Source organism: Rhinolophus hipposideros (genome assembly GCF_964194185.1).
Source record: "Rhinolophus hipposideros genome assembly, chromosome: 3".
Lineage (NCBI taxonomy): Eukaryota > Metazoa > Chordata > Mammalia > Chiroptera > Rhinolophidae > Rhinolophus > Rhinolophus hipposideros.
In genome coordinates this window covers 78,190,873-78,215,372 of record NC_138049.1, presented here as the reverse complement: position 1 = coordinate 78,215,372, position 24,500 = coordinate 78,190,873, and positions in this window count along the sequence as shown.

Below are 24,500 nucleotides of genomic sequence, written 5' to 3'. Positions count from 1 at the left end.
TCTTCAAGCCTGGTTTTCCAGAACAAGGCATTTGAATGCTACTGGTCTCTCTCTTTGTAATGTATGTTTTACACTCTTGGCTTCATTCTTTCATACTGTCTCTCTGTAAGTGGAAGAAAGCATATCCAGAATCACACATTGCTCCTCATGTCTCCAGATTTGTCACTTGGGAGGATTTAGATTCTCTTTGGTTACAAGGACAAAATGGAGAAAAACTGTAGTTGTCCTAATTTGTGGCAATGACTATTCTTTGAGCAAATAACTGTGTCCATAGTTAGAAAGACAAGCAATTGACATCACACCAGATGCTAAACTCCAGACCAGTCAACACAAACCTAAGGATGAAGAATGTCTCGAAAAAAAAAAAAAGACATATATCATATATATATATATATATATATATATATATATATATATATATATATATCTCTATATATATATAGAGATATATATATATATATATATATATATATATATATATAGAGAGAGAGAGAGAGAGAGAGAGAGAGAGAGAGAGAGAGACACTAGAAGAGCATGGCTAGAATCCAAAGAGAGGCATTTCCCAGAAGATAGGAAAGGAAGAGAAAAAGAAATAAAAGATAGGCAAGTTAGAAAAATTCACTAGTTTCTCTATGTACATACAGTGGAGTAAGGCCATAATATATCTGAGGTATTACTTTAGAAATAGAGGAGAACCATTAAATATTTTTAGCAGAAATTTATACATTGCACACAATGTTAGGGAAGATCCTGTGATGACAGGGTATCAAATAAATGATAGGAAAGGAAAGATTGAGGATAGCATAATAGGAAGGAAGGGATTTTGATGGTACATCTATGAGTTCCTAACTTAAGTTAAAGGCAATTAGTATATAAAGAAAGGGCTAAATTAAAGAGTTATTTTGAAAGAAGAATGAATAAAACATGACAGATGATTGATTCAAGTTGGTGAAGGTAATTTCAAAGCTGACATCAAACTTACTTGTAATAACGACCAGAAACCTGTAATAGAAATAGGAAATGTGTGTGTGTGTGTGTGTGTGTGTCTGTGCGCTCGCGTGCCTGCTTGTGTGAGCACACACACACACATACTTGGGAGATTCTGAAGGGAGTGACGGAAACAAATGAAAACTGCTTGAGTTTCTCAAGAATTTTCACTATACTAACACAAAGATTGCCCTTCATTTTTTTTTATTCATTCATACTTCCACAAAAGTATTTAAATGGAAATATCAGTAAATGAATAAATATACAGCAAGATTTCTATTTTACTAAGAGATGTTCATATGATGCATCAAGTGAATATAACTTGTAATTTGGGAAATGACAGCTTAATGCAACACAAATATATTTGAAATAGAACTGACTCATTCTTCTAGTGAGCAAGCTGCTACCTGCAAGCAAATTAGGCATTTTTTGACATTGCATCAAACAATAATTTAAAGCCATGGGAGTCATGCTTCTGATACTAAATGTATTCTCACATTCTGTAAGAATTGATTCAGCTTTCAAATGCAGCTGACACCTTGGAAATGGTTCTGAGCATATCTCCATGTTTTTGGCATTCTATTAAAGATTCTTAACTTCTTGATATTCTTATTAGCACTGTTCAGAAATCAAAGTTTTGTGGGGAAAATTTAAGTTTTCCTATTGAAACAGATATAGAAAGAACTTCATTTGTTGGTTTTTTGTTTTGTTTTGTTTTTCCATTTTAGGGAAATATATATTAAAATGACTGCATACAGTGGCTCAAATAGAAGATTTTAACTTTATATCCCGAGAGTGCCAAACAAATGTATACACATTTTAAGAAAAGAAAAACATATTAAAATTGTGATACTCGATATTTAACAATAATAAGAAATGAGCACAAGTCACGTTTGACATCTGCAATTATGAGGTGCTAAAAGTGGTTACCATCAGCTTCCAGACACTTCTGATTACAGTGAACTATTGCTTGAGCAACGTTGACCAATGTGTCCACTTGTATACATTTTTTGCCACCCCCGGGTTAAAGCCTTTGTAATTATGTTTTAGACAAACTTAACAGAATTAAATTTGTCATACTAGTTGGTGGTATGTCCAATGAGCTGGACTCAGTGACTTTTTTCCAAATAATAGAGTTTAGAAATGGAAAAATAGTGAATATACAGTGAAGAAACCTGGTAAACACTACCTTAACTAAGTTCAATACTACCAGTAATGTTATGCTAATTTTAAAATATATTTTTAGCAATATTTGTAAAAACTGATATAATTGGATGAGAAGGCACTTAACCTTAGTGGCTTTCTTCCTCCAATTCTATAATCCCAGTCGAATCATGAGAAAATAGCAAACCTAAATTGAGATACGTTCTACAAAATACTTGATCCAAACTCTTCAAAAGTGCAAGGTCTTGAGAAAAAATTTAAAAAAAAGCAAAAAAATGCAGACTGGAAAATAATTAAGGAATATGATACCTAAATGTAACATGTAATTCTGGATTGGATCCTGAAACATAAAAAGGATATTAGTGGAAAAACTTGTGAAATCTGAATTAAGTATATTGTTAATAGTACTGTGACAATGTTGATTTCTTAGTTTAGATAGATATAAAATGGTTATGTAAGATGACAGCTTTGGGGAAAGCTCAGTGAAAGATATACAGGAACTCTGTGCACTATTTTTGCATTCTTCTCTAAGTCTAAAATTATTTAAAAATAGTTTTTTGATATCAAAATAATTTAAAAATTATTTTCATATCATAATTATGTCACACAATGAATAAGTAAATGATTGCATTTGTGTGTATAGCCTTTTCCAACACAATTTCTAAAATCCAGAATAAATACTTACTTCCTTTCAGGCAGAAGTTCATATAATTAATCCACAGAAAAGCGTAATAATCACAAGCAGTTTGTTATGAACAGAACTCTTTCTTTTATATGTTTGCTTATTTTAACAAGTGATCCAAATCTTATCAAAGACACAAAAACTTCAGTATCTGGAAGAGACCATAGAGATTAATGTTAAAATTTGCATTTAGAGATGAGGGTACTGTGGGAAAGAGTTTGAGACTTTCTCTAAATCATAGTTAACAAGAAAGAGAGAACCAAATCCAAATTTCCTGGTTCTTGGTGTGGCGTTCTTTCCTTTTATGTACTCTGAAAAACACTTAAGTTGCTGAGTATTGCCCCATGTGTTTGTGTTTGTCCATACGTGGTCTGGGTTTTGAAAATCCCCCAAACTTTTAACTTTTAACTTTGTGTACAGTGTTTCTCCAACTGTGGTCCATGGATCCCTAGGAAATATAAGTATAATATAGGGTCTTCTAAATATTTGAGTTTGACCAGCAACGGTGCAAGCTAGATTTTATAATAGAATTTATTAATCTAGCATTATCATTATTAATTGGGTTCCTTGTGAGTTACTGAATATAAACATCATTTTGTGTAAGGTTTCTAATGAATAAAGCTTAAATGCAGCAAAGATTTTGACAGATCTCTGGTCGATTCAACCTACCTTGCACAATAATTCATTTACATTGTACTCCTATTAAATATTTTTTTGAAATAATACTTTCTGGAAAGAAAAATGAACAACCAGTATTGCTGATATTTCACAGATGTTACATAAATAAGCATGACATATAATGAGTAATCAGTAAAAAATAATTGAATATAATTTGAATATAACTTACTGTTTAATACAGATGCTTAGTATGACAGACTATCGATTTCCATTCCTCTTGCTACCTTGAAGGCAGAGACTAGTTTCATTGAGCTATCTCTTCCCCATGTGACTTAGCAAAGGGAGATACCCTCCATTGTTCTCTGGGTAAATCCTGATTGATTAAAGCTAATCACAAGGGTTCTATTGCTCACAAAGTTATCTAAAGAAAGAACCTGAAAGTTTGGATATGAAATAGTGAATGAAAGCAGTAGTTTATGAATACTAAAGAGGAAACACTACCAACCTCTGAGACAGGAGAAGAGATCTGCTAGAATACTCATGGAAATCTGCCCTCTTTTTAAAGAAGATACCACATTAGATGGTACATTTTCCTGTTTCTGTCCAGTGGCATGTGTAAATGACCTGCTTGGAATTGTTGTAACCATTTTGTCATCTGTTTGAGGTAGGAAAGCCAGAATATAGTACCACCTTATGGATTAAAAGTCAACTTTCAGTCATGGTTACTTGCAGCCAAAGGCATCTTATCTGAATTACATAACACATTTAGGCAAAAATCGACCGTCAGGCAAAATAATGATTGACCTTTACTGCTTATTTATAGTAAAGTGGACTTTTTTGTCATATTGCATAAAATCTAACAACTAAATGAAAAAATCAATATTATTTAGCCTCATGTGCTTAACAAACTAAAATGAGAATAGAAATGACCTAAATACACTTTTATGAAATTATCTAAATATTGCATCAAAAAATGACGTTGCTCTAAAATGCAGGTGTTGCAAACACTTTCTTCCTTTGCTTAGAGTTGCTCTTAGGATCAACTCTACAAAATACCCACCACACACCTTGACAAATGTGTTACTTGTGCAGTATATATCATTCAGCTTATTCTTACCCATTCTTCGAATATTGAGACCATCATCAGCCCCATTCATTTCATGTTCTTAAAAGAAATCCCTGAGAGAAATATTTCAAATTGTTAACGAAAAATGTTTATGTGGTTTGTAGATGAAAAGAAATACATTATGCATTTTGTATATTATAGCAATAATTCAAAGGTACAAATGTTAATAAAAGTTATAAAAATGTTTATACACCACAGGGAATATTTAGAATATGGTAAAATTTGCGTTGCAGAAAAGGGAATTATTTGCATAACCGTTGTTATTCACAAAAATTACATATTGAATTCTTTGTTTAATGATCTGAAAATAAGTTCTACACTCTAAGTCAGATAAATTGATTATACCAATTGCAGTCTATCTTGAAAAGTATGTCTTTCCAGTGGAGAACAAGGGAAACAAGTATTTTTGAACTTTATCAATATGTACCTGCACATGTGCACATTTCATTACATATGGATAAACCATTAGATTTCTAAATTTTACTTTATTCTTTAAAATTGCATCTGTTGATTGTTTTTTTTCTATTGGAGAGAAACTATTACTAGAGGGATAAGTCTAGTTCTTTGGGGTAGAACCCATAGAGAGCAAAATGGTCTAATAGAAACATATTGGGGTCATCCACGAGGTCACCTTTTTTTTTTTTTTTAATCAGAAGCTGTCAAACTAACTAACTTAGCCAAAATAGAAATTTATTGCAAGCCCAGGATGCATTCTTAGAATCAATGGGAAAGTTAGACAAAAGGCTTAGATATAGGCAAGAGCAAAGTGTGTTCAAATAACTATGAAATAGAAGCTACAGAATTAACATATATGCAAGACGTTTTTTTCAGGGAACCACTACTCAGTTAAATACCAGTCTTCTTCCATTCACATTCCCTTCTGAGAAAGTCAAATATCCAATACCAACTATTTGCAATTCACTCTGATTAAGTGCTGTGGAACATACAAGAACTATTATAAGACATATAAGTCCATACTCTCAAAACACTTACAATCTTAACAAACCATTTCTCACCAAGGAAATAGCTAGTGAGAACTTAGCATCAATCAAACAGCAGCCAAAATTACTAACCTCATAATCTGTCATTAAGTTGTCCTTTTAAATTTACCTCCTATTCATTACTCCCCAAAGCAAGTCTACTTATTGACTCCACTTCTCCCTCAGCACACTTTTTACTTTATCTCTTTATTTTCACTTCTCCAGCTGGAATTTTCTCTCTCCCTTCTTTACATAGTAAAGCTCTAACTAACCACACACAAAACTCAAATCTATTTCCATTAAGGACAATGGTCCACAGAGCCATAAGCAGCCTATGCTTTTCATAAATGGACCTAGCTCATAGTGAATATAGCATGTGTTTGGCACTGCTAGAGTGCTGACCTGGCACTCTAATTATTCATAGTTTGCTTGTCTGCATATGCATTTCTCCTCAAATTGTGCTCTTCTGGAGAGCAGTCATCCGCCCCCCTTTTTTTTTTCACTTCCCTTCTGTTTACTCCATACCCTGACTCTTATCATCTAGCCACATACACCTCCAGTCCCATCTATCTACTACGCGGTACCATAGTGCTTTGTCATAAACTACTAACCTTTATGCAAATATATAATCTGATGCATAGTCATTGATATTCACAAGAATGGAGGCCATTCATTCATGTGCCTCCACTGCCATAAAATATAACTAAAGTTGTGCTTTTCCTAGCCTGTTTGATGCCTTTCCTCAGGAATGACATAAAAATAAAGAAATAGTTTAAAACTTATTTCTCCTTACTTACTTACCTGATTCAGAGTTCCAGAAATCTAAATATCCTTAAACAGTCTGTAAATATCCTGTACCATTCCCATAAATGTCATTTTCTCTACCTCATAAATGCCTAATTAACTTTCCAGTTTGCATGTCCCAACATACTGTTTTTCTATAAGCAGTATCTTTGCACATTAAAAGAGCAGTATGGCAATGTGAGTAATTATTCCATATTTTACTGGGGTGATAGTTTGCCTCATAGAAACAGGCATGAAGAGTCTGAGCATTTCAGCCTAGTCAGTCAATATATATAAGCAATTGCTTGATAGCTTTTTATTTCCTCATGTGACATTTAACTATTGAGAAACTATAGTAGTATCAGGTTATATCTAGCAGCTTGCAAATCTATAAGGTTGTTTTCAATGATGAAAAGTCTTTAATTTATTATTGTTTTCACTTGCAGTGTTTTATTAAAATAATCATTTTGTTGACAGATAACACAATTAATCTATTTCTCTTTGGTCTTTGGATGTATATTATAACTTAGAATTTTGTGCTTTTAGACTCACTTCTAACAGATTTCTAATAGGAAATATAGGTAATTATTATCCAGTTAAACTATTGAGTATGTCTAATACATTTTATACAGGAAGTTTCTTTTTTAAAATTATTTTTAATTGAGATAACTTTGGGTTATATCATATTTAAGCTTCAAGTGTGCAAAAATATAAATCGACATCTGTATGTATAACATCATACTCACCACCAAAATTCTAATTTCCATCCATCATCATACAATTGAGCTGCTTTACCCACTTCACCCTCCTTCCACCTTCCTTCCCCTCTGGTAACCATCAATCAGTTGTCTGCTTCTACAGGTTGATTTTTTTTGTTTTGTTTGTTTATTTGTTTTGTTTTTGTTATTTTTGTTTTCATATTCCACAAATGAATGAAATCATGCAGTTTTGTATTTTTCCATCTAACTTATTTTATTTAGCATAATACCATCAAGATCCATTCATTTTGTCCAAAAATGACAGTTCACCTTTTTATGCCTGAGTAGTATTCCATCATATATACAGACGGTGCCAAAAAAGTATACACGTTTTAAGAAAGGAAAACTGTCTTCAAATTGCAATACTCAGTATATACCGATAACAAAAGAAGAATACAAGTCACGTTTGATTTCTGCAGTTACAAATGTTGCTCAAAGTGGTTACCATCAGCATCCAGACACTTCTGGTTATGGCAAAATACTGCTTGAGCAACGTTGACCAAAGTGTCCACTTGTATACATTTTTTGACACCCCCGGTATATATAAAATCATGTCATCTGCAAATAGTAATAGTTTTTTTCTTTCTTTTTTCTTTCTTTTTTCTTTCTTTCTTTTCTTTCTTTCTTTTCTTTCTTTCCTTCCTTCCTTCCTTCCTTCCTTCCTTCCTTCCTTCCTTCCTTCCTTCCTTCCTTCCTTCCTTCCTTCTTTCCAATTTGGATGACTTTTATTTCTATTTCTTGCCTGATTGCTCTCGCTAGGACTTCCAATACTATCTTGAATCATAATGGTGAAAATGGGCATCGTTGTCTTATTCCTGATTTAAAGGAAAATATTTCAGTTTTTCACCATTGAGTATGATATAAGCTGTTATTTTATCATATATGGCCTTTATTATGTTGAGGTACTTTCCTTCTATACAAGTTTGATTGAGATTATTTATTATATCTTAAATGGATGTTGAATCTTGTCAAATGCTTTCTCTGCATATATTAGGATGATCATATGATTTTTATCCTTCAGTTTGTTGATGTGGTATGTCATGCTGATTGATTGTGAATGTTGAACCATTCTTGCATCCTTGGAATAAATTCCACTTATCACAGTGTATGATCCTTTTAATGTATTTTTGTGTTTGGTTTGTTAGTATTGTTACGAATATTTGCATCTTTGTTCATCAGAGATATAGACCTACATATTTTTTTTATTGTTTTGTCTTTTTCTGGTTTTGGTATTAGGGTAACATTGGCCTTATAAAATGCATCAGGAAATATTCCTCCTGTTCAATATTTTGGAAGAGTTTGAGAAGGATGCTTATTAAACCTTCTTTGAATATTCGGTAGTATTCACTAGTGAAACCATCTGGTCCTGGATGTTGTTTTGGGGGGAAGGTTTTTGATTACTGCTTTAATCTTTTTAGTAGTGATTGGTCTATGAAGACTTTCTGTTACTTTATAATTCAGTCTTGGAAGTTTGCATAATTCTAAGAATTTGTCCATTTCCTCTTGATTTTCAAATTTATTAGCATTTATAGTAGCTTCTTACGTTAACTTGTATTTTTTGTGGCATCTTATAACTCCTCTTCCATTTATAATTTTAATTATTTGAACTTTAATTTTTTTATTGTGTATTTACCTAAAAGTTTGTCAATTTAGTTTGTCTTTTCAAAGAACCGATTCTTAGTTTCATTGATCTCTTGTCTTTTTAGTCTTTATTTCATTTATTTCCATTCAGATTTATTATTGCCTTTCTTTAACTGACTTTAGGTTTCATGTGTTCTTTTTCTAGTTCCTTTCGGTGTAAGATTAGATTGTTTATTCGATGTTTTTCTTGTTTCTTGAGGTAAGCCTGTATTCTTATAAATCTCCCTCATAGAACTGCTTTTACAGGATTCTAAAAATTTTGGTATGTCATAATGCAATTTTCATTTGTCTCCATGTACTTTGTCTCTTCTTTCTTCTTTGACACAATAGTTGTGCAACAACATGTTGTTTAATCTCCACATATCTGTGCTCTTTCCAGGTTTCTTCTTGTAGTGGTTTTCTAATTTCATATCATTGTTGGGAAAGATGCTTGATCTGTTTTGAATCTTAAAATTATTGAGATTTGTTTTACGTCCCAACATATGGTTAATCCTTAAAAATGCTTCATGTACACGAGAAAAATGTGTGTTTTGCTGCTTTTGAATGGAAATTTCTAAATTTATATATTAAGTTTATCTGATCTAATATGTCATTTTGGGCCATTACTTCCTTGTTGACTATCTGGCTGGCTGATCTATCCACTGAAGTGAGATGTTAATATCCCTCCTCCTATTGTGTTGCTGTCAATTTCTTCCTTTAGGACTGTTAATAGTTTCTTTATATATTTTGATGCTCCTATGGTAGGAGTATATATATTGGTAAATGTTATGTCTTCTTAATTGATTATCCCCTCTATAGTTGTATAATATCCATCTTCCTTCCTTGTTAATTGTTTTTTACATTGAAGTGTGTTTTGTCTATGGTGACACCCACTTTCTTCTGGTTACCATATGCTTGGAGTATCATCTTCTACCACTTTACTCAAGGCTATGTTTGTCTTTAGATCTAAGATGAGTCTACTGTAGGCAGGATGTAATCAGGTCTTCTTTTTTCAATACTTCCAGCCACTCTATGTCTTTTTACTAGTGAGTTTATTTCATTTACGTTTCTGGTAATTATTGATATATGAGGGATTACTATTACCGTTCCGTTTTTTGTTTGCTCTATATCCCTGCTGTTTCTTTTCACTTATATTTTTGCTTGCCATTTTAGTTTGGTGGTTTTCTATGATGCTTTTCTCAGTTTCTTCTTTTTTAATTTTTTTTGTCCCTGCTCTAGATTTTTGGTTCATTTTTAGAGTTTTAATCTCTTTGGTAAATTATTTCTTTACTCATTAAATGTATTGCTGAAATCATCAAACTGTCTTTCTGAATTTTCCTATAGGTTGTTGATTTTCTTCATGAAAGTATCTTGAATTGTATATCAGATCACAGTCTACCATGACTTTAAGTTTGACTTCTGGAGAATTGTGATTTTTTTGCGTGTGATGTCATGTTACTATGATGTTTCATGTGCTGTATAAATTGTTCCTCTGCTGGCACATTTGAGCAGCAAACACCTTTCTGGATTGTCTCTAGTTATATTTTAGAGCTGGTACTTTCTACCCTTCACTGCCATTGCTAATGGCATTGCCAGTACTCTTTATGTGACTGCTTGTGCCTTCAAGGTCACCAATACCTTTATGCTATTGGTGTCACTAAGTCACCAGCACTACAGCAGCTCCTGGAGTCTCTGTCCTGGGGCACTGATGCAGGTTCTAGAGCTTCAGGATTTGGATACCATTTTCACTGCAATGAACCCTAGGGTCTTTGATGCATCCCTGGAAGGGAGAGGTGAATGTCACTGCCTCTGAGGGTGGGGCTGGCTGAGTTTGAGGGGAATGCCACTGATATTCCTGGAGTCTCCAGATGCAGGCTCTGTCTCAACCCCTGCAGACATTGGATGTGGGCTCCACCATTGCCTTTGCCTCTCGCCCGACCCCCCACACTGTCCTGTCGACCTACCTTCAGATATACAGATGTGCTGATTTCTCAGGCATCCTGCCATATGCTGTGCAGCAAATCCTTTGTCAGACTATGGATGGCCTACTGTTTGTAAAGTAAAGGTGAGAGAAAGGGAATGACTCAAGCCACCATGATGCTTAAGATTTACTTTTTTAACATCTAAAATATACTCAAGAATAACCATAGTTTTTCCTGAAGTCACTTGATTATTTTCTTTTTTTTTTTGTTTTGTTTTGTTTTGTTTTGTTTTGTTTTAATTAATTTTATTGGGGTGACAATTGTTAGTAAATTTACATAGATTTCAGGTGTACAATTCTGTATTACATCGTCTATAAATCCCATTGTGTGTTCACCACCCAGAGTCAGTTCTCCTTCCATCACCATATATTTGATCCCATTTACCCTCATCACCCACCCCCACCCCCTTACCCTCTGGTAACCACTAAATTATTGTCTGTGTCTATGAGTTTTTGTTTCTCATTTGTTTCTCTTGTTCTTTTTGGTTTATATACCACATATCAGTGAAATCATAGGGTTCTCTGCTTTTTCTGTCTGACTTATTTCACTTAGCATTATTCTCTCGAGATCCATCCATGTTGTCACAAATGCTCCTATATCATCTTTCCTTTAACGCCGAATAGTATTCCATTGTGTATATGTACCACAACTTCTTTATCCATTCATCTATCGAAGGACATTTTGGTTGTTTCCATGTCTTGGCCACCGTAAACAAAGCTGCAATGAACATTGGCGTACACGTGTCTCTATAGAGAAATGCTTTTATATTTTTGGGGTAGATACCCAGGAGAGCGATTGCTGGGTCATATGGTAATTCTATTCGTAATTTCTTGAGGAACCTCCACACTGCCTTCCATAGCGGCTGCACCAGTCTGCATTCCCACCAACAGTGTATGAGAGTTCCTTTTTCTCCACAGCCTCTCCAACACTTGTTACTATTTGTTTTGTTGATGAAAGCCATTCTGACTGGGGTGAGGTGATATCTCATTGTGGTTTTCATTTGCATTTCTCTGATGATTAGCGATGTTGAGCATTTTTTCATATGTCTATTTGCCATTTGTATATCCTCTTTGGAGAAATGTCTCTTCAGGTCCTCTGTCCATTTTTCAATTGGGTTGTTTGTTTTTTTGTTGTTGAGTTTCATGAGTTCCTTGTATATTTTGGATATTAGCCCCTTATCAGAGGAACTGTTTGCGAAAATCTTCTCCCATTCAGTTGGTTGCCTCATTATTTTGTCAATAGTTTCTTTTGCTGTGCAGAAGCTTTTCAGTTTCATATAATCCCATTTGTTTATTTTAGTTTTTACTTCCATTGCCTTTGGAGTCAAATTCATAAAATGCTCTTTGAACCCAAGGTCCATAAGTTTAGTACCTATGTTTTCTTCAATGCAGTTTATTGTGTCAGGTCTTATGCTTAAGTCTTTGATCCATTTTGAATTAATTTTGGTACATGGTGACAGATAGCAGTCCAGTTTCATTCTTTTGCACGTAGCTATCCAATTCTGCCAGCACCATTTATTGAAGAGGCTGTCTTTCCTCCATTGTATATTTTTAGCTTCTTTGTCAAAAATTATCTGTCCATATTTATGTGGTTTTATTTCTGGGTTCTCAATTCTATTCCATTGGTCTATGTGTCTGTTTTTCCGCCAATACCAAGCTGTTTTGATTATTGTAGCCCTGTAGTACAAGGAAAAATCAGGGAGTGTGATACCTCCAGTATTGTTCTTTTTTTTTAATATTGCTTTGGCTATTCGGGGTCTTTTGTGGTTCCAAACAAATCTGATGATTTTTTGTTCTATTTCTTTAAAAAATGCCATTGGGATTTTAATGGGGATTGCATTAAATCTGTATATGGCTTTGGGTAATATGGCCATTTTAACTATGTTGATTCTTCCAATCCATGAGCACGGAATGTCTTTCCATTTCTTTGTGTCTTCTTCAATTTCTTTCAAAAATGTCTTATAGTTTTCAGCATATAAATCCTTCACATCCTTGGTTAAGTTTATTCCTAGGTATTTTATTCTTTTTGTTGCAATTACAAAAGGAATTGTTTTTTCTATCTCTTTTTCTGAGATTTCATTATTGGTATATAGGAAATCAATGGACTTTTTTACGTTGATTTTGTAGCCAGCAACTTTACTGTATTCATTGATTGTTTCTAATAGCTTTTTGGTGGAGTCTTTAGGGTTTTCTATATATAGCATCATGTCTTCTGCAAAGAGTGACAATTTAACTTCTTCATTCCCAATTTGGATGCCTTTTATTTCTTTCTCTTGCCTGATAGCTCTGGCGAGGACTTCCAACACTATGTTGAAAAGCAGAGGTGATAGGGGACAACCTTGTCGTGTTCCTGAACGTAGAGCAAAGGGCTTCAGCTTTTCACCATTAATTATGAGATTAGCTGAGGGCTTGTCATATATGGCCTTTATTATGTTGAGGTATTTTCCTTCTATAGCAATTTTAGTAAGTGTTTTAATCATAAATGGATGTTGTATCTTATCAAATGCTTTTTCTGCATCAATTGATAGAATCATATGATTTTTGTCCTTTATTTTGTTTATGTGATGTATCACATTGATGGATTTGCGAATGTTGAACCATCCTTGTGCCCCGGGGATGAACCCCACTTGGTCGTGATGAATAATCTTTTTAATGCATTGTTGTATTCGATTTGCTAGAATTTTGTTTAGGATTTTAGCATCTGTATTCATCAGAGATATAGGTCTGTAGTTTTCTTTTTTTGTGTTGTCCTTACCAGGTTTTGGTATCAGGGTAATGTTGGCCTCATAAAATGAGTTAGGGAGTACTGACTCTTCTTCAATTTTTTGGAAGAGTTTGAGCAGGATTGGTATTAGATCCTCTTTGAAGGTTTGGTAGAATTCACTGGTGAAGCCATCTGGTCCAGGACTTTTGATTTTGGGAAGGTTTTTGATGACTGATTCAATTTCGTTACTGGTGATCGGCCTGTTAAGATTTTCCAGTTCTTCATGATTCAGCCTTGGAAGGCTATATGTTTCTAAGAACTTGTCCATTTCATCTAAGTTATTAAATTTGGTGGCATATAGTCCTTCATAGTAGTCTTGGATAATCCTTTGTATTTCTGTGGTGTCCGTGATAACTTCCCCTTTTTCATTTCTGATTTTGTTAATTAGTGTCTTCTCTCTTTTTATCTTAGTGAGTCTCGCCAAGGGTTTGTCGATTTTGTTAATCTTTTCAAAGAACCAGCTTTTTGTCACATTAATTTTTTCTATTGTCTTTTTGTTCTCTATTTCATTTAGTTCTGCTCTGATCTTTGTTATTTCCTTTCTTCTGCTGACCTTGGGTTTCGCTTGTTCTTCTTTTTCTACTTTTTTAAGGTGTAACATGAGATTATTTATTTGGGATTTTTCTTGTTTCTTGAGATAGGCCTGTAATGATATAAATTTCCCTCTTCAAACTGCTTTCGCCGCATCCCAAAAATTTTGGTAGGATGTATTTTCATTGTCATTTGTTTCTATGTATCTTTTGAGCTCTCCTCTAATTTCTTCTTTGACCCAGTCGTTCTTTAAAAGTATGTTGTTTAATCTCCATGTATTTGTGTTTTTTCCTGCTTTCTTTTTGCAGTTGATATCCAATTTCAAAGCTTTGTGATCAGAGAATATGCTTGGTATGATTTCAATCTTCTTAAATTTGCTGAGGCTGATTTTGTGTCCCAATATATGGTCTATCTTGAGAATGTTCCATGTACACTAGAAAAGAATGTATAGTCTGATGTTTTAGGATGAAGTGCTCTATATATGTCAATTATGTCCAATTCATCTAATGTGTCATTTAGGGCTGCGATTTCGTTATTTATCTTCTGTTTGGATGATCTATCCATAGCTGTCAATGATGTATTTAAGTCCCCTAGTATAATTGTGTTTTGGTCAATTTCTCCCTTGAGTTCTGTTAGTAGTTGCTTGGTATATTTCGGTGCTCCCTGATTGGGGGCATAAATATTGATGACTGTTATGTCTTCTTGTTGTATAGTCCCCTTTACCATTATGAAATGTCCATCTTTGTCTCTTGTTATCTTTTTCACCCTGAAGTCTGTTTCATCGGAAATCATTATGGCTACACCTGATTTTCTCTGGGTACCATTTGCTTGGAGTGTCAATTTCCACCCTTTCACTTTGAGTCTATGCTTGTCCTTGTAGCTGAGATGTGTCTCTTGTAGGCAGCATATGGTTGGGTTTAGTTTTTTGATGCAATCTGCTACTCTGTGTCTCTTTATTGGTGAGTTCAGTCCATTTACATTTAGGGTGATTATTGATATGTGAGGATTTCCTGTCATTCTGTCTTTAGTTTTCTGGTAAGGCTGTGTCTCCATTGTTTCTTTGCCTTTTTGTTGTTGTCTGTTATATCTGTGTGGTGGTATTCTATGATGTTTCCCTCTGTTTCTTCTTTTATTACAGTATATATTTCAGATTTGGATGATTTTTGAGTGGTTACCCTTGAGTTTATGTAAAAGAAAGTTTGATATTTAGAGTATTCCAGTTTCTTCAGTATGCTTACTTTCTCTATTCCCATATTCCAGTTCAGGCCTTTACGCTCCCCCTTTTTATGTTTCGGTTGCCACAAGTTGTCCCTGTTGATGGTGGTCTAATAGCCTCCTTTAGTATTTCTTGTAGTGCAGGTCGTGTATTAGAAAATTCCCTCAGCTTCTGGATGTCTGGAAAGGTCTTTATTCCTCCTTCATATCTAAAGGAGATCTTTGCTGGATATATTATTCTTGGCTCATGATTTCTCTCTTTCAATAGTTTGAATATTGGTTCCATTCCCTCCTAGCTTGTAGAGTTTCTGCTGAAAAATCTGATGATAATCTAATGGGCTGTCCTTTGTAAGTTACCGTCTTCTTTTCCCTGGCTGCCTTGAGGATTCTTTCTTTGTCATTAATTTTAGACAGCTTCAATACAATGTGCCTTGGTGAAGGCCTGTTGGGATTGAGGTAATTAGGTGTTCTATTTGCTTCTTGGATTCGAGGATCCAGTTCTGTCCACAAGTTTGGGAAGTTCTCATCGACGATTTGTTTGAATATATTCTCTGTTCCCTTCCCTCTTTCTTCTCCTTCTGGTATGCCCATTATTCTTATATTGCTCTTTCTGATGGAGTCAGAAAGTTCTTGTAGAGTTCTTTCATTTCTTTTAAGTCTCAAGTCTCTTTCTTCTTCCCTCTGTGTAAATTCCAGGTTCCTATCTTCGATGTCACTGATTCTTTCCTCCATCTGGTCAACTCTACTACCTAAGCTGGATATTTTATTGTTAATTTCTTCTATTGAGTTCTTAATCTCCAGAAATTCTATTTGGTTCTTTTTCAAGATTTCAATCTCTTTTGTAAAATGCTCATGGTGTTCTTTGATTGTGTTTCTGAGTTCATTAAACTGCCTTTCTGTGTTTTCTTGCATCTCGTTCAGTTTTTTCAGAATTGCGATCTTGAATTCTCTGTCATTTAAATCACAAAGGTCCATATCTCTAAGTTCCTTTTCTGGAGACTTTTCACTTTCTTTCTGAGCTATCTTGTTGCCTTGGTTATTCATGGCAATCACTGATTTACTATTTCTCTTCCTAGACATCTACAGGAGTGTCTTCTGCAACAGGTTGATAGGTATGCGAAGAGCTTTTGGAGTTCCAAAGCTCTTTCTGCACCAGATTCAGAGCCCGTATGTTTCAGCAGATCTGTTTACTCCTGCAGGGATCCGCCCAGATAGGTGGGGCCAGGGGCGGGGTGAGTTGTGAGAGGTGGCCCAGAGCAATGGCGGCGACCACCACCACAGCCAGTCCTGCTTCCACAGCTCCCTCCCCTTTGCCGGAACTAGTTGAGCTGCGAATCTGTGTCTGTGGTCCACAGTTCTCAGAGCAGCAAATATTCTGTCCTTTGATCCGACATTGCTACTTTATCGCTTCTAGCACCGGGCAGGTGGGGGCGGGGCGAGCTCTGGAGGGTAGGGAGGGGGCGGCTAGTCTCCGTGCCTAAGGCTTCTGTTCTCGCTCGGCAGAGAGGGCTTAAACCACCGGTTTCAGCCCTCTTCCCTCAGTCTTTGCTCCGAGGTCTGCCGTGAGCGAGCGTTGGGTTCAGCGGTTTTGTATGCTGCCCCCTCAGCCCTGTGGGCCATAAGCGGAGCCCTAGCAGTCCAAGTCCTTCCCTCTCCCGCAGGTGCGGAAGATCCAGGAGCAGCGGGCTCCGAGCACTGAGCTAGGTCTGTGTCCTGCGCCCGCGCGGCTCCATCTCCGCACTTCTCCTCTCCCTCCTCCCCCGCTCGCGCGATTCACCCACCTGGAGGTGAATTCAGTAGTCGGCCTCTTCGTCTTGCCTGTCTGCTGTGCAAGGAGTCCTTTGTGGAGTTATTGTTGTCCGATTCGTTGTAAATTCCAGGGGAGCGTTACAGAGGCTCACCTCACTCCGCCATTTTTTCGGAACAAAAACTTGATTATTTTCTTAATGCAATAAAAACAGTTTATATTTTTGTATCCTTCCCTTAACCTATTATTTCCATTTATTGACTGTGTATTTTCTACTAGAGTGTTTATTTTCAAGTTTCAGATTCTTTCTTTTTAAACCTTCCTTTGGCTTCATTGTCAGTGTATGCACAGAAAAAATACTTACCTACAAATTGGAACACATTCAGCAAGTTTCTAAACATATATTTCTTTTCCATATCTCCCTTCCATATCTCTGCTTAAGAGAAAACGGAGAGGTGCTGTATGGGGAAATAATTGTTTGCCATTAAAATTAAAGATGCTTTCTTTATATTTTCTGTATAAAATATAAAGAAAGATGCTTTCTTTATATTTTCTATATAAAATATAAAGAAAGATGTTTTCTTTATATTTTGCACAATTGTAGTGGACACTGCTGGTGCCCTGCTTATCCCTTTACCTGACTAACATTTAGATCTTCCAGCTGTTCTGACTGTCAGCTGCTAATAGTTCATACCTATCCTACCCCTCTCCTGGTTCCATCATTCCCCTTCTCCTGAGAATGTTTTTTTCAACAAATAATATGGATTTATATCATTCACTTGAATTCTGCTTGTAGGAAACACAACCTAAGACAATATCTAAATGTATGTGTTTTGTTTTGTTGTTTTGTTCTCCCATATAATTATATTTAGTCATGTTTTTAGAGATCAGGGATAAAGCAACCTATATGTATTTGGCATACAATTAAATATTTGAATGTAATATATACTTTTATGACTTATAATTCCAAAATTCAATCACAGATCTTAATTTTTAGAATTTATATACGTTGAAAAGTATGAGGGGTTAGTTGCAGAAAGAAGTTTGCCTAATTTTATTCAGATGCCCAAGTCTTGTGTAAGGTAATATTTCTTTTTAAATGGAAATGATGACTAAACTCTGTATGACGCAACATGTGTTCGAAATAGATAAGTCAGTGCCTGTTGTGATAACATTACTTTCATTTGTTTTTATCCCAACCCAAATAACATACCCCATATGACCAAATTTTCAATTAAAATTTAGAAGTTTGCAAGTTTATGTAGGAATAAAAATCTCTATTATAGGAAGGTGAAAGTAGATATTTCTCATTTACATTAGTCAACAAATGACACTGTGTTCCCAGCACTGTAGCCTAAGGCCTAATATTTTTAGACCTCTCACATAAAATAGGGCATGTTTTGCTTGAATCTACCTTGACATACACGGTACAGACATGTTTCTCCCAGCTCTAAGCCTTTAAAGAGTCTGTTACATAAAGTCTAATTGTATTAAAAAGAATGGAAAGTGCTTAAGTCAAATATATAAAATATATATGTAAAATATATAATAAAATAGTTAAAAAGAGGATAACTCAAAAGGTCTGATGTACTTTGATTATATATGTTTTTTATTAGTTTCAGGTGTACAACACAATGTAATAGTTAGACATTTATCATTTATATCCTTCACACAGTGATAACCCTCCTCCCCGCATCTACTACCCCACTGACATCGCATACAGCCTTTACATTTCCACTTTCTCTATTCCTAATGCTGTATTCCACTTCTTGTAACTATATATATACACATATATATATATATGTATGTATATGTGTGTGTATATATATATATGTATATGTGTGTGTGTATATATATGTATGTGTGTATATATATATATATATACACACACACATACATATATATATAATTGTAGTTGATATTCATTATTGTTCAGCTTCAGCTTCAGGTGTACAGTGCGGTGATCAGGCATCTACACCATCCCTGAGGTGGTCTCCCTAATGAGACAAGTGTCCATCAGATACCCTACAAAATCTTTACATTATTGATTACATTCCCCAAATTGACTTTTGTATCCCTGTGGCAATCTTATGTTTACCAATTGGTGCTTTCTAATCCCCTCATCTTCCACCTTATCCCCACCACCCCCATCTAACAACCCTCTGTTTTTCCTCTGTGTCTCTGAGACTGTTTCTGATTAGTTCATTCATTTATTCTTTTCTTTAGATTCCACGTATAAGTGAGATCATGTGGTATTTGTCTTTCTCTGTCTGATTTATTTCACTTAACATAATGTTCTTTAGGTATTTAGATATCATATTTTTTCAAATAATAAGATTTCATTCTTCTTTAGAGCTGTGTAATACTCCACTGTATAAATGTGCCACCGTTTCTTAATCCAGTCATCTACCTATGGGCATTTCAATTGTTTCTATGTCTTGGCTATTGTGTATAGTGATGCAATGAACATAGGGGTGCATATATATATATATATATATATATATTTTTTTTTTTTTTTCTAATTAGAGCTTTGGATGTCTCCAGATAGATACCTAGGAGTGGAAAAGCTGGGTCACAAGGTAGTTCCATTTTCAGATTTTTGAAGTACTTCATACTGTTTTCCGTAGTGGCTGCACCAATCTGCAATCCCACCAACAGTGCATGAGGGTTCCCTTTTCTCCACATCTCACCAGCACTTGTTATTTGTTGATTTATTAATGATAGCTGTTTTGACTGGGTTGAGGTGGTATCTCATTGTTGTTTTTATTTGCATTTCTCTAATGATTAGTGAGGTTGAGCATTTCTTCATATGTCTGTTTGCCATCTGTATGTTCTACTTAGAAAAATGTCTCTTCATGTCCTCTGCCCATTTTTTAATTGGGTTGTTTGTTTTTTTGGAGTTAAGTGAGTTTTTTTATAAATTTGGGATATTAACTCCTTATTGGATATATCATTGGCAAATACAGCGGTACCTCGGTTTTAGAACGTAATCCACGAGTTGTGAAACGTTCGAAACCAGCCAACAGCTGGGCCTCAGCATCTTGCACTCAGCAGAAGCCGTGTGACATGTTCCACTTCCGAGGCACATTCAAAAACAAACGTTAATTCTAGGTAAACCTTAATGTTCGTCAACGGAAACGTTTGAAGTTCAAAAACCAAGGTACCACTGTATCTTCTCCCATTCAGTAGGATCCCTTTTTGTTTTATTGATGGTTCCTTTGCTGTAAAAAAAACTTTTTAGTTTGATGTAATCCCACATGTTTATTTTTTCTCTTACTTCCCTTGCCCAAGGGGCTATATCAGTAAAAACCTTATTCTGGGTGATGTCTGTAAGCTTTCTTCCTATATTTTCTTCTAGGAGTTTTATGGTTTCAGAGCTTACATTTAAGTCTTTAAGCCATTTTGAATTGTTTTTTGTATATGGTGTAAGGAGGTGGTCCAGCTTCATTTTTTTTGCATGTGTCTGTCCAAGTTTCCCAGCACTTTGTTCTTTTTTCTCAAGATTGCCGAGGCCATCTGGGGTCTTTTATTGTTCCATATGAATTTTAGGATTATATGTTCTCTTTCTGTGAAACATCTCTTTGGTAGTTTGATAGGAATTGCACTGAATCTGTATATTGCTGTAGGCAGTATGGACATTTTAACAATATTAATTCTTCCTATCCATGAGTGTGATATGTGTTTCCATCTATTTGTATCTTCTTTAATTTCCCTCTTCAGTGTCTTATAATTTTCTGAGTACAGATCTTTTACTTCTTTGATTAAATGTATTCATAGGTATTTTATCGCCTTTTAAGCAACTGTAAATGTGATTGTTTTCTTAATGTCTCCCTATGATATTTTATTATTGGTATATGCAAATGCAACTGATTTCTGAATATTAATTGTGTATCCTGCTACTTTACTAAATTCATTTATCAGTTCTAATAGTTTTTTTGGTGGCGTCTTTAGGGTTCTCTCTATATAGTATAATGTCATCTCCATATAGTGACAATTTTACTTCCTCCTTACCGATTTTGATGTCTTTGGCTATATTTTAAGTTAAATCTTACAATGGTTGTACAAAGGGAAAAAAATCATAAGCATTTTAAATATAGAAAACTATTTACTTAGTAAAACCAGGAGAAAACATATACATTCTGTGTACAAGGGGGCTGTTGTGGAAGCGCATATGTAAAAGGCTGAGCAAAAGAAAATGACACTTCCAATAGGCATGTATTGAAGATAAGTGAAAGACAGAGAAGCCTAAGCATCCAGAAATAGAAAATAGTCAGCTATAGAATATTGGCAAGAGCCAAGGGAGAAAAGAGAATATCTTTAGATGATCAATATAATAGTATTTTAAAAATAATATCAGACTAGGAAGAGAGCTAAAGTTTCTATTTTTAAGTTTGTATTATTCTATGTTTTTGTTACTATTTCCTACTTTAAAATATAACTTGTGTTAATCTAGTACACTTTTATTTCTGCTTTGTGTAACACTGAATTGGAGTAATTATGTAAAGTCAAGCATTTTTAAATAGGAGTAATGTTATTAAGCCTGGTGTTCTAATGCAGTATATCTCAAAATTACGCTTCATATTTATATTTTAATATTGACTCTTATTAATGATAATAATACTTGAAAATGTGCTTCTTCTCCTAAGTAAGAGCACTATTTTTGTTAAAGAATAGCAGTGCAGTGTGTGCATCTATTAGTTTAGTAACCTTAGGAAACAACACGTTTAGAAAGTTACTACTAGGTTTATTGATTTTTAAAATCAATAGTTATTTTTGTAACAGGCAGAATTTTGCCAGAAAAATCACTGAAGATTTTAAATGTCCAAGAAATAAACAACCATGAACAAAGAGAGAAAAAAATATGACTAAATAGAGCATTTGAAATGAAAATTTAAATAAATCATATTGGGCAGGTAAGTTGTTTGTTACTATCATTAGGAAATGGAAAGATTGAGCTAGAAAGACAAGAAAAATAACACTAAACTGAACACTATGCTCTTCTAACTAAAAAAAATCTGAAATCAATTGCTTGTAGTGTCTAATGAGAGAAAAAGGGAATGAGTGTCAATACAGCAATCACAACATAGCTTTGCAGTGATGGGTTGTGTAAAGTGAAACCTACAGCCAAAATAAAAATCTGTACCAATGTGGCTTGACTAAGTGGGGGGGGGGGAATTTAAGACCAACATTTTGAGAGACAATCGATGACTGAAATTATGGTGGTGTAGCATGGTAAATAGGACACTAGTGGAATACAAGTAAGGTCACAAAATTAGAGTGCATTTTAAGAAAAGTACAGGGTATAAATGATGGCAAATATATGTACATTATCCTGACAATTAAGGTCAGCTAGAGTATTTCTGCTAATAGTCCTCTTAAGACTGGAGGATTGGAGAAAAGAGAGAAAGTGTATTTTTCAGTTAATATTTTTGTTACGAAACTTCTCTTGGCCAAGCTGTAATTTAAGTGTATAGCATAAGAGGAATATAATTTGCTGACTTTTCCAAAGGATTTACATTATTATATAAATATAGTTACTGGATTTCATATTGTGTGTGTGTGTGTGTGTGTGTGTGTGTGTTTTCTAGGATAATTTTAATCTAATGTCTTAAATTGAAGAAAATTAACAATTCTAAAATGTGATAAAATTAAATGATAGAAACATGCCAGTACTTCTCTTACACCTTTCAAAGTATATTCTTTTTAAGTAAACCCAAGTGTCATGTAATGTCCTACATCTATTACATTATTATGCACCTAGTCTCTCCATTGAAACGCATATGTATATGAATGAAAGAGTACATATATAGGCACATAGGTGTGTTAACTCAAAGCAGGTTTCTGTCAGCATAAGGAAAGCTATATATGATTTGACATAATAAATTCACAAATTATATTTTGCATAAACTCCAAATTTATTGTTTAAATTTTATAAATATTTTAGAATGGTTCAGAAATATAGTCATGAGAGAACTTCATTAAGTACTATTAAAAACCTATTGTTCTACAAAGAAGACCATGTGTGGTCTACCTTCCCCTGAGGAAAAGTATCATGGAAATTTTGTTCGTTACCTGAAGTTTTAGTTGTTCTTTTCCTAATTTGGGGGTTCCAAAAAATATAAAGACAGGAAATCACTGAACAGATACTGGACATGGAACTTAAGCCATAGTAATCATGTATGGATTATAAATAATTGATCATTAAAACTTGGATAACACAGTCTATCTCATGGGAATAAGCTAAGATAATATGACAGATGTTTCTGTACTTCTGCTCCCATTCTTAAATTCTCCCCACTGCATGCATCTTTTCACCTTCTCAGGTTCCTGAAAAAGTGCTAACCGGAGAGGGGAACCTGACTCTTTATAAAAGTTTGGAAATTGACTCAGAGTTTGAAATTTGTCAGCCTGCTATTCCAAGACAGTCAGATTATTAATTACATTATTGAAACAGTTTATTATTTTTTATACATAGTTTGACTTTAGTAAATTAATTCATTTAACAAAACATTTGTTGACTACTTAATTGATCTAGGGTTTCTTACAGTCATTGGGTGTACTATGGGGATGAAGACAAGATATTTATTATGATAGAACCTAAGAGTCTAGCAGGAAACAGTAAATTTTAACAAATAGCTCACTATATAATTTCATAGAGTAATAAGCAATGAAGAAATTTAAACAAGAATAAATTAAATTGAGATAAATATATCAGATGCTAATTTTAGTTGTCTGGTAGGCAGTCTTTTCTGAGGAGGTGACCTCTAACACAAAGCCTGAAGAGACCAGCCATGTGAGTCAATATGGTATTCCAGGCAGAGTCAAGGCAAAGACCCAAATGCATGAATGAAGTTGGTGTGTTCTTGTTCCAGATAGAAGGCCAATATGTTTGCAGTGGGGTAAGCTAATGGCATAGTGGTACCAAATAAAAAGAGAAAAGTCAGACTATAACATGCTATTCTGTTTCAAAATCATCTTTAAATGCCTAGCTGGTGTACTAGTAGATTTGTAAAAGAAGTATTTCATCAGAAAATGTTTTATAGTCTATATACCTGTGACTGTCACAGTCGTTTAAATCTTGGGCCCACTAAGTCATTTTTAAAGAACCCTTCATTCCAGTCTCGTGTCCATAAAACAATAATGTTATGTTCTGTCAAGAGACTTTCAATATTCTAGAAGTCTCCATGTGGACTGAGGACATGATACCATAATGATAATGCAGGGTGAAGAGGAAGCAACATTACTAAAAGAGCACAGCACATAAATGTAGAAATTATTCATGAAAATAATGTTTGCAATCCTTATTTTTGAAAACAGTTGTCAAAGTTGTATGAGTCTGTCTCATTTAGGATATGTATAATATTTGTTCTTGAATGTAAATATATAGACTGTACAGTATGTCTATATAGACACAGTAGATAAAAATACAATATAGATGTTAAATTTAGTGAATATGTACATATATTTTTCACTTGTCATAACACAGATAACATTTTCTATGCATTGTAGAGAGATACATAAAATCCAAAAAATTCAGTCAAAAA